The following is a 16,363-nucleotide window of genomic DNA, read 5'->3' as shown; positions in this document are numbered from 1 at the left end:
TCCGTTAGGGATTTGGTTGTGGAGGATCATGTCCTTTGTTATTTCTATGTCTTCCTTGGTTAGGCCAAGATATTGTTGTTTCAGGCGCTCCCATATTCCTTGTGCAAAGGAGCACTTGGTGAGGACGTGGGCCACATTGTCTTCTGGTTTTCTGCAGAATTTGCAGTTTGTTTTTCTGTCGGAGTGTATTGATCTATTAAAATCTCCCCATTTGTATCCTCCATGTGCAATCCGAAAGGACATGGAGGATAGGTGAGGTGGAAGGAAGAGTTTGATTCCCTTGTTTTTCAAGAGGATCTCATTCCAAGGAATCTTCTTTCCGTTTTCATCAATCTTGTCAATTTTCTTTTCATTTTGCGTTTTCAGATTGATGTACATATTTTTGTAGGAAGTGTTTTCCCAGTCGTGTTTCAAGCCTTTGAGTTTGCAAAAGGACTTGAAGATGTCCGCATACATTTCGTTTGGAATTGGGGCATGCGGAATGCTGTTGGAGAACAGATGAGGATTAATGTGTCTCATTCTGTAACTCAAATTGAACATGGCCCATTCGTGCCAGATTTCGGTGGCGTCTTCTAGTGAGAAGAGGTGGCGAATTCTGTCGATGCGGCTTGTTTGAAATTTTGATTGGATGTCCACCATGTTGATGCCTCCATCTTTGACAGGAGGAAACGTCTTGCTTCTCTGGAGCTGTTCGAATGGTGAAGGATACCAGAGGAAGTCGAAGAGGATTTTGTTTAGTTCTTTGATGTGTTGTTTCGTTGGCATCAGCACTCTACTGAGATGCAAAGTGACGGGTACCAAGAGAGTGTTGATGATCGAGATCTTTCCATAGAGGGAGAGTCTTCGTGGTTTGTGGATGTTGGCGATCGTTTGAGTTTTTTTGATGGCGGTCTGCCAGTTCATCTTGTCAAGTTGTGTTTTGTTTGTGCCTAGCCAGATGCCCAGGATCTTGACGTTGTTCAAGATCGCAGCTTCTGGAAAGAGTTGCTGAGCTCTTTGGGCCAGGTCAGGTTTGGACGCCAGGATCTGGGTCTTTCCCTGGTTCACTTTCTGGCCGGACATCGTCTGGTAGATGGCTAGTTCTTTGTTGATTTCCTTGAGAGATGGAATGTCTTTTGTGATGAATGTGGTGTCGTCCGCATATTGCTGGATTTTGATTGTCAGCCTGGAAAAGCGAAAACCGTTGATCAGATGATTTTTCTCTATGCGTCGGGTGAGAACGTCAGCACAGATTATGAAATAGAGCATGCTGAGGGGACAACCCTGTCGTATGCCCCTTTTAACGTTTATTCGTTTTGTTAAAGCTCCATTGATTTCTATTTTGCTTTTTGTTTTGTGGTAAACTAATGACAGGTAATTCATCATTATTGGTTTTACTCCGAGTTTCTTCAAGATTCCATAGAGGAAGGAGTGACTAACTCTATCGAAAGCTTTTTCAAAGTCAGTTATCATGACGTACAAGTCCCTGTGTTGAGTTTGAGAAGCTTCCAGGGCAGCTTGTATATTCATTGTAACATGCTCTATTCTGCGGTTTGGCAGTCCACATTTCTGATTCGGACAAATCAGGTTTGTGATCATGGGTGTGAGTCTGTTGGAGAGGATTTTGCTCAAGATCTTGTAGTCTGTGTTGAGCAGAGAGATCGGTCTCCAATTTTTGAGCTTTTCTTTTTCACCTTTTTTAAAGATTAACTTCACTTTTGCTTCTCTCATTGAGGGAGTCATTGTTTTTCTCAAGTAGCAATTTGTAAGCATCTCTAGAATGTCGTGTTTCAGGAAATGCCAGCATTTTTGGTAAAATAATGAGCCGAGACCATCTGATCCAGGTGCAGAATCCTTATTAAGAGAATCGATGGCGGTTTTTACTTCTTTGAGACTGATCAGCTGTTCCGCTTGTTCAGCTGCGTCTTCCTCAATTTTGGCCTCTCCAAGAATGTTTAAGTAGTTGTTTTGTTCTTGAGAGTTTATGTTGTCTTTTACACCCCATAGGGAGTGGTAGAAGCTGTGTACTTCTTTGAGAATGTCTTCTTTCTTGGTGAGTGTTGTGTTGTTTGCGTCGTGTATCTCAGTGATAGAGGTACTTTTACAATTTTGTTCCTCTGCTTTGAAGAAGCTTTTAGATGGTTCTTCATCGCTAGTTGGGATAGTTCTGGATCTGATTTGCGATCCGACTGCTTTATAATCGTAGAAGTTGTTGATTTTCTCCAAGAATTCCGGGCGACGATCTTCCAGGACGTGGTCTGGATGAGCGTCCAGAGTGTGGAGCATATTTTTCGCTTGATTGTAATCTTCTCTACGCTTGAGTGCGACATCTTGCGAGAGTTCAATCAGTCGATTTTTCAACATTTTCTTGCCATGATCCCACCTTATAAGCATGTCTGGTGGTTCTAATTGTGGTACGTTTATGGTCCAATTTTCCCAAGCCGTTTCGAGCTCTGTTATGACGTGAGCATATTCTAATATGCTGTTATTGATTTTGTATGAATATTCACCCCATTTGGTGTGTTGTTGATATTTTAGATGAATTATTGGTAATGTGCAGTGGTCTGATGATGTGAAGTATTCATGTTTGATGTTATGATAATTTTCAAGTGCATGTTCATTTATGTATATTCTATCTATCCTGGTCTTACTGTTGTGGTTTTGGCGCGTGAACAGTCTTTTGTACGGTATTTCTTGTCTGTGGGTTTTTTTTTTTTTTTTTTTTTTTTTTTTTTTTTTTTTTTTCTTTCGCGCAACGCTCAGAGTTCAAGATGGATACCACTACATCTTGCAGGTTTACAAATTGTCCATATGGAATGGATTTGTTTCCTGTCTCATCATTAGTGCGTCCGCTCCGGGAGCCGTCCACACACCCAAACACTCAGCAGGCACACCATACTTACATGGAAGATACCTACCAGGGAGGCGAGGGACTCACTACGACCGAAGGGACCCACCGCGGTAGATGGTAATCTGTGGATGTAAATGTTTGGTTAGTGGCTGCCTCAAGCTGATCTGCCTGTCTCAACTTTCCTCTTGCTGATCTTGGAGCAGTCTAGGAGAAGGCGGGTCAAGCTCAAGAACTAGCGCATTTTGGTAGAGAGTTAATTTTAATTTTATTTGAAATTGTTTGTGTGTGTGTATCTTCTTGTTGCCCGCTTCAAGAAGGGCACCTGTTTGGAGAAAACGGGCCACCGCAGTCTGACACCTCATTTGGCGGAGATGCCAGAGAGGAGCGGCCAGAGGGAGGGTAGCTTTCGCTGACCCCAGAGTCGTCTTGGAATGGGCCGCTGCAATCCTGTCATCCCAGAGCGAGTGGGACGACGGAGAGGGACGGTTAAAGATCTCCCGCTGCAATCACTCTTCCGGCATCAGGCCGTTGGAGATGAGTGAGAGGGACGGGTTAAAGGTGGGTTGTTACGCCCATGGCTGTCTAATCTTCTTCAAAGATGATCTACGACCGTACTGTTCTAGTGAGATCCACCGCTGCAATCAGTCATCCCTACCACCGAGGACGACTGAGAGGGCGGTTGAAGAGTGGATCTCGACTGGTTCTTCTTTCTTCTGACCGTAGGAGGAGGTTTGGAAGGAGTAGAAATGTCAGATGACAAAGGAATGTTATGCTTTTGTGTTATGTTTTTCGTTTTTGTCATGATGACCCACAGGGCTTGAATGGTGGACCGTTTTGTGTCCTGTATATATGTGTCGCCTATGTCCAGAGATATCTTCTTTTGGATGATGGTGTGTTTGGCGACATTCATCATGGTCAAAAGAATCGGATTGTTCTTCTGTCCGTCAGGGATTTGGTTGTGGAGGATCATGTCCTTTGTTATTTCTATGTCTTCCTTGGTTAGGCCAAGATATTGTTGTTTCAGGCGCTCCCATATTCCTTGTGCAAAGGAGCACTTGGTGAGGACGTGGGCCACATTGTCTTCTGGTTTTCTGCAGAATTTGCAGTTTGTTTTTCTGTCGGAGTGTATTGATCTATTAAAATCTCCCCATTTGTATCCTCCATGTGCAATCCGAAAGGACATGGAGGATAGGTGAGGTGGAAGGAAGAGTTTGATTCCCTTGTTTTTCAAGAGGATCTCATTCCAAGGAATCTTCTTTCCGTTTTCATCAATCTTGTCAATTTTCTTTTCATTTTGCGTTTTCAGATTGATGTAGATATTTTTGTAGGAAGTGTTTTCCCAGTCGTGTTTCAAGCCTTTGAGTTTGCAAAAGGACTTGAAGATGTCCGCATACATTTCGTTTGGAATTGGGGCATGCGGAATGCTGTTGGAGAACAGATGAGGATTAATGTGTCTCATTCTGTAACTCAAATTGAACATGGCCCATTCGTGCCAGATTTCGGTGGCGTCTTCTAGTGAGAAGAGGTGGCGAATTCTGTCGATGCGGCTTGTTTGAAATTTTGATTGGATGTCCACCATGTTGATGCCTCCATCTTTAACAGGAGGAAACGTCTTGCTTCTCTGGAGCTGTTCGAATGGTGAAGGATACCAGAGGAAGTCGAAGAGGATTTTGTTTAGTTCTTTGATGTGTTGTTTCGTTGGCATCAGCACTCTACTGAGATGCAAAGTGACGGGTACCAAGAGAGTGTTGATGATCGAGATCTTTCCATAGAGGGAGAGTCTTCGTGGTTTGTGGATGTTGGCGATCGTTTGAGTTTTTTTGATGGCGGTCTGCCAGTTCATCTTGTCAAGTTGTGTTTTGTTTGTGCCTAGCCAGATGCCCAGGATCTTGACGTTGTTCAAGATCGCAGCTTCTGGAAAGAGTTGCTGAGCTCTTTGGGCCAGGTCAGGTTTGGACGCCAGGATCTGGGTCTTTCCCTGGTTCACTTTCTGGCCGGACATCGTCTGGTAGATGGCTAGTTCTTTGTTGATTTCCTTGAGAGATGGAATGTCTTTTGTGATGAATGTGGTGTCGTCCGCATATTGCTGGATTTTGATTGTCAGCCTGGAAAAGCGAAAACCGTTGATCAGATGATTTTTCTCTATGCGTCGGGTGAGAACGTCAGCACAGATTATGAAATAGAGCATGCTGAGGGGACAACCCTGTCGTATGCCCCTTTTAACGTTTATTCGTTTTGTTAAAGCTCCATTGATTTCTATTTTGCTTTTTGTTTTGTGGTAAACTAATGACAGGTAATTCATCATTATTGGTTTTACTCCGAGTTTCTTCAAGATTCCATAGAGGAAGGAGTGACTAACTCTATCGAAAGCTTTTTCAAAGTCAGTTATCATGACGTACAAGTCCCTGTGTTGAGTTTGAGAAGCTTCCAGGGCAGCTTGTATATTCATTGTAACATGCTCTATTCTGCGGTTTGGCAGTCCACATTTCTGATTCGGACAAATCAGGTTTGTGATCATGGGTGTGAGTCTGTTGGAGAGGATTTTGCTCAAGATCTTGTAGTCTGTGTTGAGCAGAGAGATCGGTCTCCAATTTTTGAGCTTTTCTTTTTCACCTTTTTTAAAGATTAACTTCACTTTTGCTTCTCTCATTGAGGGAGTCATTGTTTTTCTCAAGTAGCAATTTGTAAGCATCTCTAGAATGTCGTGTTTCAGGAAATGCCAGCATTTTTGGTAGAATAATGAGCCGAGACCATCTGATCCAGGTGCAGAATCCTTATTAAGAGAATCGATGGCGGTTTTTACTTCTTTGAGACTGATCAGCTGTTCCGCTTGTTCAGCTGCGTCTTCCTCAATTTTGGCCTCTCCAAGAATGTTTAAGTAGTTGTTTTGTTCTTGAGAGTTTATGTTGTCTTTTACACCCCATAGGGAGTGGTAGAAGCTGTGTACTTCTTTGAGAATGTCTTCTTTCTTGGTGAGTGTTGTGTTGTTTGCGTCGTGTATCTCAGTGATAGAGGTACTTTTACAATTTTGTTCCTCTGCTTTGAAGAAGCTTTTAGATGGTTCTTCATCGCTAGTTGGGATAGTTCTGGATCTGATTTGCGATCCGACTGCTTTATAATCGTAGAAGTTGTTGATTTTCTCCAAGAATTCCGGGCGACGATCTTCCAGGACGTGGTCTGGATGAGCGTCCAGAGTGTGGAGCATATTTTTCGCTTGATTGTAATCTTCTCTACGCTTGAGTGCGACATCTTGCGAGAGTTCAATCAGTCGATTTTTCAACATTTTCTTGCCATGATCCCACCTTATAAGCATGTCTGGTGGTTCTAATTGTGGTACGTTTATGGTCCAATTTTCCCAAGCCGTTTCGAGCTCTGTTATGACGTGAGCATATTCTAATATGCTGTTATTGATTTTGTATGAATATTCACCCCATTTGGTGTGTTGTTGATATTTTAGATGAATTATTGGTAATGTGCAGTGGTCTGATGATGTGAAGTATTCATGTTTGATGTTATGATAATTTTCAAGTGCATGTTCATTTATGTATATTCTATCTATCCTGGTCTTACTGTTGTGGTTTTGGCGCGTGAACAGTCTTTTGTAAGGATATTCTTGTCTGAGGGTTTTTTTTTTTTTTTTTTTTTTTTTTTTTTTTTTTTTTTTTCTTTCGCGCAACGCTCAGAGTTCAAGATGGATACCACTACATCTTGCAGGTTTACAAATTGTCCATATGGAATGGATTTGTTTCCTGTCTCATCATTAGTGCGTCCGCTCCGGGAGCCGTCCACACACCCAAACACTCAGCAGGCACACCATACTTACATGGAAGATACCTACCAGGGAGGCGAGGGACTCACTACGACCGAAGGGACCCACCGCGGTAGATGGTAATCTGTGGATGTAAATGTTTGGTTAGTGGCTGCCTCAAGCTGATCTGCCTGTCTCAACTTTCCTCTTGCTGATCTTGGAGCAGTCTAGGAGAAGGCGGGTCAAGCTCAAGAACTAGCGCATTTTGGTAGAGAGTTAATTTTAATTTTATTTGAAATTGTTTGTGTGTGTGTATCTTCTTGTTGCCCGCTTCAAGAAGGGCACCTGTTTGGAGAAAACGGGCCACCGCAGTCTGACACCTCATTTGGCGGAGATGCCAGAGAGGAGCGGCCAGAGGGAGGGTAGCTTTCGCTGACCCCAGAGTCGTCTTGGAATGGGCCGCTGCAATCCTGTCATCCCAGAGCGAGTGGGACGACGGAGAGGGACGGTTAAAGATCTCCCGCTGCAATCACTCTTCCGGCATCAGGCCGTTGGAGATGAGTGAGAGGGACGGGTTAAAGGTGGGTTGTTACGCCCATGGCTGTCTAATCTTCTTCAAAGATGATCTACGACCGTACTGTTCTAGTGAGATCCACCGCTGCAATCAGTCATCCCTACCACCGAGGACGACTGAGAGGGCGGTTGAAGAGTGGATCTCGACTGGTTCTTCTTTCTTCTGACCGTAGGAGGAGGTTTGGAAGGAGTAGAAATGTCAGATGACAAAGGAATGTTATGCTTTTGTGTTATGTTTTTCGTTTTTGTCATGATGACCCACAGGGCTTGAATGGTGGACCGTTTTGTGTCCTGTATATATGTGTCGCCTATGTCCAGAGATATCTTCTTTTGGATGATGGTGTGTTTGGCGACATTCATCATGGTCAAAAGAATCGGATTGTTCTTCTGTCCGTCAGGGATTTGGTTGTGGAGGATCATGTCCTTTGTTATTTCTATGTCTTCCTTGGTTAGGCCAAGATATTGTTGTTTCAGGCGCTCCCATATTCCTTGTGCAAAGGAGCACTTGGTGAGGACGTGGGCCACATTGTCTTCTGGTTTTCTGCAGAATTTGCAGTTTGTTTTTCTGTCGGAGTGTATTGATCTATTAAAATCTCCCCATTTGTATCCTCCATGTGCAATCCGAAAGGACATGGAGGATAGGTGAGGTGGAAGGAAGAGTTTGATTCCCTTGTTTTTCAAGAGGATCTCATTCCAAGGAATCTTCTTTCCGTTTTCATCAATCTTGTCAATTTTCTTTTCATTTTGCGTTTTCAGATTGATGTAGATATTTTTGTAGGAAGTGTTTTCCCAGTCGTGTTTCAAGCCTTTGAGTTTGCAAAAGGACTTGAAGATGTCCGCATACATTTCGTTTGGAATTGGGGCATGCGGAATGCTGTTGGAGAACAGATGAGGATTAATGTGTCTCATTCTGTAACTCAAATTGAACATGGCCCATTCGTGCCAGATTTCGGTGGCGTCTTCTAGTGAGAAGAGGTGGCGAATTCTGTCGATGCGGCTTGTTTGAAATTTTGATTGGATGTCCACCATGTTGATGCCTCCATCTTTAACAGGAGGAAACGTCTTGCTTCTCTGGAGCTGTTCGAATGGTGAAGGATACCAGAGGAAGTCGAAGAGGATTTTGTTTAGTTCTTTGATGTGTTGTTTCGTTGGCATCAGCACTCTACTGAGATGCAAAGTGACGGGTACCAAGAGAGTGTTGATGATCGAGATCTTTCCATAGAGGGAGAGTCTTCGTGGTTTGTGGATGTTGGCGATCGTTTGAGTTTTTTTGATGGCGGTCTGCCAGTTCATCTTGTCAAGTTGTGTTTTGTTTGTGCCTAGCCAGATGCCCAGGATCTTGACGTTGTTCAAGATCGCAGCTTCTGGAAAGAGTTGCTGAGCTCTTTGGGCCAGGTCAGGTTTGGACGCCAGGATCTGGGTCTTTCCCTGGTTCACTTTCTGGCCGGACATCGTCTGGTAGATGGCTAGTTCTTTGTTGATTTCCTTGAGAGATGGAATGTCTTTTGTGATGAATGTGGTGTCGTCCGCATATTGCTGGATTTTGATTGTCAGCCTGGAAAAGCGAAAACCGTTGATCAGATGATTTTTCTCTATGCGTCGGGTGAGAACGTCAGCACAGATTATGAAATAGAGCATGCTGAGGGGACAACCCTGTCGTATGCCCCTTTTAACGTTTATTCGTTTTGTTAAAGCTCCATTGATTTCTATTTTGCTTTTTGTTTTGTGGTAAACTAATGACAGGTAATTCATCATTATTGGTTTTACTCCGAGTTTCTTCAAGATTCCATAGAGGAAGGAGTGACTAACTCTATCGAAAGCTTTTTCAAAGTCAGTTATCATGACGTACAAGTCCCTGTGTTGAGTTTGAGAAGCTTCCAGGGCAGCTTGTATATTCATTGTAACATGCTCTATTCTGCGGTTTGGCAGTCCACATTTCTGATTCGGACAAATCAGGTTTGTGATCATGGGTGTGAGTCTGTTGGAGAGGATTTTGCTCAAGATCTTGTAGTCTGTGTTGAGCAGAGAGATCGGTCTCCAATTTTTGAGCTTTTCTTTTTCACCTTTTTTAAAGATTAACTTCACTTTTGCTTCTCTCATTGAGGGAGTCATTGTTTTTCTCAAGTAGCAATTTGTAAGCATCTCTAGAATGTCGTGTTTCAGGAAATGCCAGCATTTTTGGTAGAATAATGAGCCGAGACCATCTGATCCAGGTGCAGAATCCTTATTAAGAGAATCGATGGCGGTTTTTACTTCTTTGAGACTGATCAGCTGTTCCGCTTGTTCAGCTGCGTCTTCCTCAATTTTGGCCTCTCCAAGAATGTTTAAGTAGTTGTTTTGTTCTTGAGAGTTTATGTTGTCTTTTACACCCCATAGGGAGTGGTAGAAGCTGTGTACTTCTTTGAGAATGTCTTCTTTCTTGGTGAGTGTTGTGTTGTTTGCGTCGTGTATCTCAGTGATAGAGGTACTTTTACAATTTTGTTCCTCTGCTTTGAAGAAGCTTTTAGATGGTTCTTCATCGCTAGTTGGGATAGTTCTGGATCTGATTTGCGATCCGACTGCTTTATAATCGTAGAAGTTGTTGATTTTCTCCAAGAATTCCGGGCGACGATCTTCCAGGACGTGGTCTGGATGAGCGTCCAGAGTGTGGAGCATATTTTTCGCTTGATTGTAATCTTCTCTACGCTTGAGTGCGACATCTTGCGAGAGTTCAATCAGTCGATTTTTCAACATTTTCTTGCCATGATCCCACCTTATAAGCATGTCTGGTGGTTCTATTTGTGGTACGTTTATGGTCCAGTTTTCCCAAGCCGTTTCGAGCTCTGTTATGACGTGAGCATATTGTAATATGCTGTTATTGATTTTGTATGAATATTCACCCCATTTGGTGTGTTGTTGATATTGGAGATGAATTATTGGTAATGTGCAGTGGTCTGATGATGTGAAGTATTCATGTTTGATGTTATGATAATTTTCAAGTGCATGTTCATTTATGTATATTCTATCTATCCTGGTCTTACTGTTGTGGTTTTGGCGCGTGAACAGTCTTTTGTAAGGATATTCTTGTCTGAATATGTCTGTCAATTGGTTATGATGTATTAATGTTCTAAGTGCTGTTTTATCCGGTGTAGTGAAGAAAAATTGCGGCTTAGCAGTGTCCAACGGATCAAGGATCACGTTAAAATCACCAAGTAAGACCACATGTTGATGTTCATATTCCAGCATAGTCTCGGAGAGCAGTTCAAAGCATGACTTTCTCTCTCCGTTGCTCTGCGGAAGGTATGCATTGAATATGTTTATGTTATTTTTACCACATTTGATGTTGAGGTGATGTATTCGATTTTGTACTATTGTGTGATGTGTGATTTCGGACCTATCGTGTATGTCCTTCTTTACGATGAACATTGTCCCTGCATAGAAGGGGGTTCTATCAGGTTCTATGTTTGTATATGTTATGTAATTGTTATGTTGAGCCCACGTCTCGAGTTGATCGGTGGGGATTCTGTGTGTTTCCTGAATTGCCAGTACAGAGAGTCTGTGAGATGTAAAGAACTGTTTGACATCTCGCAATTTCTTGGATATTCCGTTGATGTTCATTGAGCCAACCTTGAGGTTGCCCAGTCCGGCGTCCGAATCGTCACTCTCCGTATCTGTGAACATGATTATAGATAGAGAAAAAGCAGATTAAAGTTTAAGAGTTTTGGACTAGACCGTGTAGTTGGATGGGACGCCGTCTGAGTCCGTGATCACGTAGGCGGTGGGCCCAGGGCGAGACTTCACCATTGCACTTCGGAGAAGTTGACCTCTGCGATTACCCCAAATGTGGGTAACTCGGTCGTATAATTTCTGTTAGTGGGGACTGCGTTCGCGCTATCCCTTTTTTAACTCATCAACCGAAAGCGAAGAAGAAGAAAAAGCTTTTTCCATCCCCCCCCCCCCGTACAACACATATCAAGCGTTTGGAGACCGAATTGTTGTCTTGTGTCCTGCTGTTGCGAGACCACAAGCTGAAAGCGAAATCATCTGAAAGCTTTTTAAGCGAATCAAAAGCAAGAGGTGAGCGTACTTGCTTCGGCAGTACATATACTAAAATTGGAACGATACAGAGAAGATTAGCATGGCCCCTGCGCAAGGATGACACGCAAAATCGTGAAGCGTTCCATATTTCTTTTAGTCACCGACTGGATGTGCATCCACAGTTCATCGACATGCTTTCTATGCCTTGTCCTTTGCTTGGATGCGACTTGATCGCGTCGTCACGCACGTGGTGTGCCCACGTTGCCAGGCAGTGGAGAACACCAGCCATTCGACAAAGTCGATTTCAAATGCGACCAGGACTGCTAAAAAGGCTGGTAAAAGTTAGGCCGGTGTCGCTTTCACTCGCTCGCTCTAGCGAGGAAAGCAAGGCTTGCTTGTTAAACGCTTTTTGGCAGCAATCATTCTATTTGAATAAGGTAAGTCTCACGAGCCTTATTCAAAGTGCGAACGATTAATTGCGAACTGGTGGCTTTGGAGACATTGCTGCCAAAAAGCGACTAACAGCAAGCCTTGCTTTCCTCGCTAGAGCGAGCGAGTGAAAGCGACACCGGCCTAACTTTTACCAGCCTTTTTAGATTTTTTTTAAAGTCAGTTAGATAAATAAATAACTAGAAAGTTTAGAAAATAGCCTAAGTCAGCTAGATCAGTGGCCCCCTGCTGGGAACCACTGATCTAGGCGAGTAGTTAGCTTTTTTTCCCTCCCTAGATTTTTTTTTGGAGTCAGCCTTTTCCCCTTAAGGGAATTAGCTGATTGCCACGTAGAAAGTAGGTCAGGTGAGAATAGCCAGTTAGCTACAGCGAGTCTAGACAGTACGTGACCAGCTTTTAGGGTGTGGTCAAGACAGAATTTAGCTAAATTTTCCTTCAGAAGGAAAATTTAAAACTTGAAAAGCTTGGACTTTGGTAAGTCTTTGTTAATTCTTATATTTAAAATAACATAAACTAAACACCAGCTATACTCATGGGCGACTCTAAGGCCAACGAGTTTAAATATCAAAGAACCTTGGTTGTGCAAGCATCCAGCCAGTCCTGGCTTGATGTAAGCACTTTCATCAGTTTCTTTATGCAAGATGGCTTCCTTGCAAAGTATGGAAAGGAGCTAAAAGCTGTGCGTGCCAAGAGCCTGCGGCAGCACATTTTCACCGTCACGTTCTCAGCTTCTGAGAACGAAACCAAATCCGTGCTGATGGAACAGCTGGCGCTAGACCATCAGTCACCCGTGACCTATTCACACAAGGAAGTAGGTTACGTGATCAAAGTATGGCGACCGATGCCACCATGCGACGTGATCACATTATATCCAGTGCCAGACGAGTGGCATCTGGATTTAATTAATGAGTTTGCTTGCCAAGCAAACTGGGGAAATGTTTACCAGATGGTTAAAGGTAAACACAAGCAGCACCCCACCATCTGCAACGAGTTTCTGCATGTGTACCTGCAGAACACTAAACTCGCCAACATCCCAGATAAGGTGCAGATGTTTGGTGAATGGATCTCCATCACCAAGCCTGGAGAAGGACATTTGCCACTCTGCCAGATTTGCAAAGTCCGGGGACACCTAACATCAAAGTGCCCCACGAAACCGAAGAAGACCCAGGCCAACCCACCTCGAGACCGGGAGTCCAAGGCCGACCCACCCCGAGACCGGGCGCCTAGACAACCCAGGAAACAGGGACGCTCGAGAGAATCCATAAACAGAAGCAACGAACTCTTCTGCCAAAGATCAGAGGCCGCTTTCCTTGCGAGACAGGCCGAGAAGTCCAGACCGCGTTTTGCTGCATCCAGACCAAAAAAAACGTATGTGTCAGATTCGTCGCCAACCAGGCAGCAGCTCGCCTGTCATGTGTGCCGATCAACAGGCCGACACAAACCTGGTTGCAATGCAAGAGAAAAGTTCAGGGAAAAGAGTAGGAAGAGAAAGAACCCCCCCACGAGCGACGATGGCTTTATCACCGTGGGCAAAGGAGGGAAACACAACCCCAAAACCTCCATGCGCAGCATCTTCTCATCAGATACTGAGATAGCGGATAAGCCCATGTCCAACACAGAGTCCAAGACATCGACTCCAAAAGAACCCTTGCTAAAGCGGAGATCGATTGCCCAACCAGCATCTCCCAGGACGACGAATCCCAGAGACCACGACGCATCCCACGCCAGCTCCAAGGATGCGTCGGTCTCAGTTGACAATGACAACTCGTCAACTGACTCGGAGTCCGTTTCTTCGAGAGAGTCTACGCGGGCTGAACTGACCGGGACCTCTCCTCTCCATCGAAATGTCTTCAGTTCGGTGGATGAGCTCACGGACTCAGACGGCGTCCCATCCAACTACACGGTCTAGTCCAAAACTCTTAAACTTTAATCTGCTTTTTCTCTATCTATAATCATGTTCACAGATACGGAGAGTGACGATTCGGACGCCGGACTGGGCAACCTCAAGGTTGGCTCAATGAACATCAACGGAATATCCAAGAAATTGCGAGATGTCAAACAGTTCTCTACATCTCACAGACTCTCTGTACTGGCAATTCAGGAAACACACAGAATCCCCACCGATCAACTCGAGACGTGGGCTCAACATAACAATTACATAACATATACAAACATAGAACCTGATAGAACCCCCTTCTATGCAGGGACAATGTTCATCGTAAAGAAGGACATACACGATAGGTCCGAAATCACACATCACACAATAGTACAAAATCGAATACATCACCTCAACATCAAATGTGGTAAAAATAACATAAACATATTCAATGCATACCTTCCGCAGAGCAACGGAGAGAGAAAGTCATGCTTTGAACTGCTCTCCGAGGCTATGCTGGAATATGAACATCAACATGTGGTCTTACTTGGTGATTTTAACGTGATCCTTGATCCGTTGGACACTGCTAAGCCGCAATTTTTCTTCACTACACCGGATAAAACAGCACTTAGAACATTAATACATCATAACCAATTGACAGACATATTCAGACAAGAATATCCTTACAAAAGACTGTTCACGCGCCAAAACCACAACAGTAAGACCAGGATAGATAGAATATACATAAATGAACATGCACTTGAAAATTATCATAACATCAAACATGAATACTTCACATCATCAGACCACTGCACATTACCAATAATTCATCTAAAATATCAACAACACACCAAATGGGGTGAATATTCATACAAAATCAATAACAGCATATTAGAATATGCTCACGTCATAACAGAGCTCGAAACGGCTTGGGAAAACTGGACCATAAACGTACCACAAATAGAACCACCAGACATGCTTATAAGGTGGGATCATGGCAAGAAAATGTTGAAAAATCGACTGATTGAACTCTCGCAAGATGTCGCACTCAAGCGTAGAGAAGATTACAATCAAGCGAAAAATATGCTCCACACTCTGGACGCTCATCCAGACCACGTCCTGGAAGATCGTCGCCCGGAATTCTTGGAGAAAATCAACAACTTCTACGATTATAAAGCAGTCGGATCGCAAATCAGATCCAGAACTATCCCAACTAGCGATGAAGAGCCATCTAAAAGCTTCTTCAAAGCAGAGGAACAAAATTGTAAAAGTAGCTCTATCACTGAGATACACGACGCAAACAACACAACTCTCACCAAGAAAGAAGACATTCTCAAAGAAGTACACAGCTTCTACCACTCCCTATGGGGCATAGAAGACCACATCAACCCTCAAGAACAGAACAGTTACCTAAACATTCTGGGAGAGGCCAAAATTGAAGAAGACGCAGCTGAACAAGCAGAACAGCTCATAACTCTAAAAGAAGTAAAAACCGCCATCGATTCTCTTAACAAGGATTCTGCACCTGGATCAGATGGTCTCGGCTCATTATTCTACCAAAAATGCTGGCATTTCCTGAAACACGACATTCTAGAGATGCTTACAAATTGCTACTTGAGAAAAACAATGACTCCCTCAATGAGAGAAGCAAAAGTGAAGTTAATCTTTAAAAAAGGTGAAAAAGAAAAGCTCAAAAATTGGAGACCGATCTCTCTACTCAACACTGATTACAAGATCTTGAGTAAAATCCTCTCCAACAGACTCACACCCATGATCACAAACCTGATTTGTCCGAATCAGAAATGTGGACTGCCAAACCGCAGAATAGAGCATGTCACAATGAACATACAAGCTGCCCTGGAAGCTTCTCAAACACAACACAGGGACTTGTACGTCATGATAACTGACTTTGAAAAAGCATTCGACAGAGTTAGTCACTCCTTCCTCTATGGAATCTTGAAGAAACTCGGAGTAAAACCAATAATGATGAACTACCTGTCTTTGGTATACAACAAAACAAAAAGCAAGATAGAAATCAACGGAGCCTTAACAAAACGAATCAACGTCAAAAGGGGCATAAGACAAGGTTGTCCCCTCAGCATGCTCTATTTCATAATCTGTGCCGACGTGTTGACCCGTCGCATAAAAAAAAACCATCTGATCAACGGTTTTCGCTTTTCCAAGCTGACAATCAAAATCCAGCAATATGCGGACGACACTACATTCATCACAAGAGACATTCCATCTCTCAAAGAAATCAACAGAGAACTAGCCATCTACCAGACGATGTCCGGCCAGAAAGTGAACCAGGGAAAGACCCAGATCCTGGCGTCCAAACCGGACCTGGCCCAAAGAGCTCAGCAGCTCTTTCCAGAAGCTGCGATCTTGAACAACGTCAAGATCCTGGGCATCTGGCTAGGAACAAACAAAACAGAAGTTGACAAGATGAACTGGCAGACCGCCATCAAGAAAACTCAAACGATCGCCAACATCCACAAACCACGAAGACTCTCCCTCTATGGAAAGATTTCCATCATCAACACTCTCTTGGTACCCGTCACTTTGCATCTCAGTAGAGTGCTGATGCCAACGAAACAACACATCAAAGAACTAAACAAAATCCTCTTCGACTTCCTCTGGTATCCTTCGCCATTTGAACAGCTCCAGAGAAGCAAGACATTTCCTCCTGTCAAAGATGGAGGCATCAACATGGTGGACATCCAATCAAAATTCCAAACTAGTCGCATAGACAGAATTCGCCACCTCTTCCCACTAGAAGACGCCACCGAAATCTGGCACGAATGGGCCATGTTCAATTTGAGCTACAGAATGAGACACATTAATCCTCATCTGTTCTCCAACAGCATTC

At 43.6% G+C, this 16,363-nt stretch overlaps 1 non-coding gene and 1 pseudogene across 1 annotated transcript; both read left to right on the top strand.

The window, feature by feature from the left end:
• Positions 1–10,877: 10,877 nt before the first annotated feature.
• Positions 10,878–11,030, top strand: LOC145773520 (U1 spliceosomal RNA; annotated as a pseudogene).
• Positions 11,031–11,213: 183 nt separating this feature from the next.
• LOC145772943 (U6 spliceosomal RNA) lies at positions 11,214–11,320 on the top strand. The gene has a single exon (XR_014289369.1). It is a non-coding gene; the product is annotated as a U6 spliceosomal RNA (small nuclear RNA).
• The last annotated feature ends 5,043 nt before the right edge of the window (positions 11,321–16,363 follow it).

This window comes from Aplidium turbinatum, chromosome 6 (genome assembly GCF_918807975.1).
Source record: "Aplidium turbinatum chromosome 6, kaAplTurb1.1, whole genome shotgun sequence".
In the NCBI taxonomy this organism is placed as follows: domain Eukaryota; kingdom Metazoa; phylum Chordata; class Ascidiacea; order Aplousobranchia; family Polyclinidae; genus Aplidium; species Aplidium turbinatum.
This window is presented reverse-complemented; position numbering and strand designations above follow the sequence as displayed.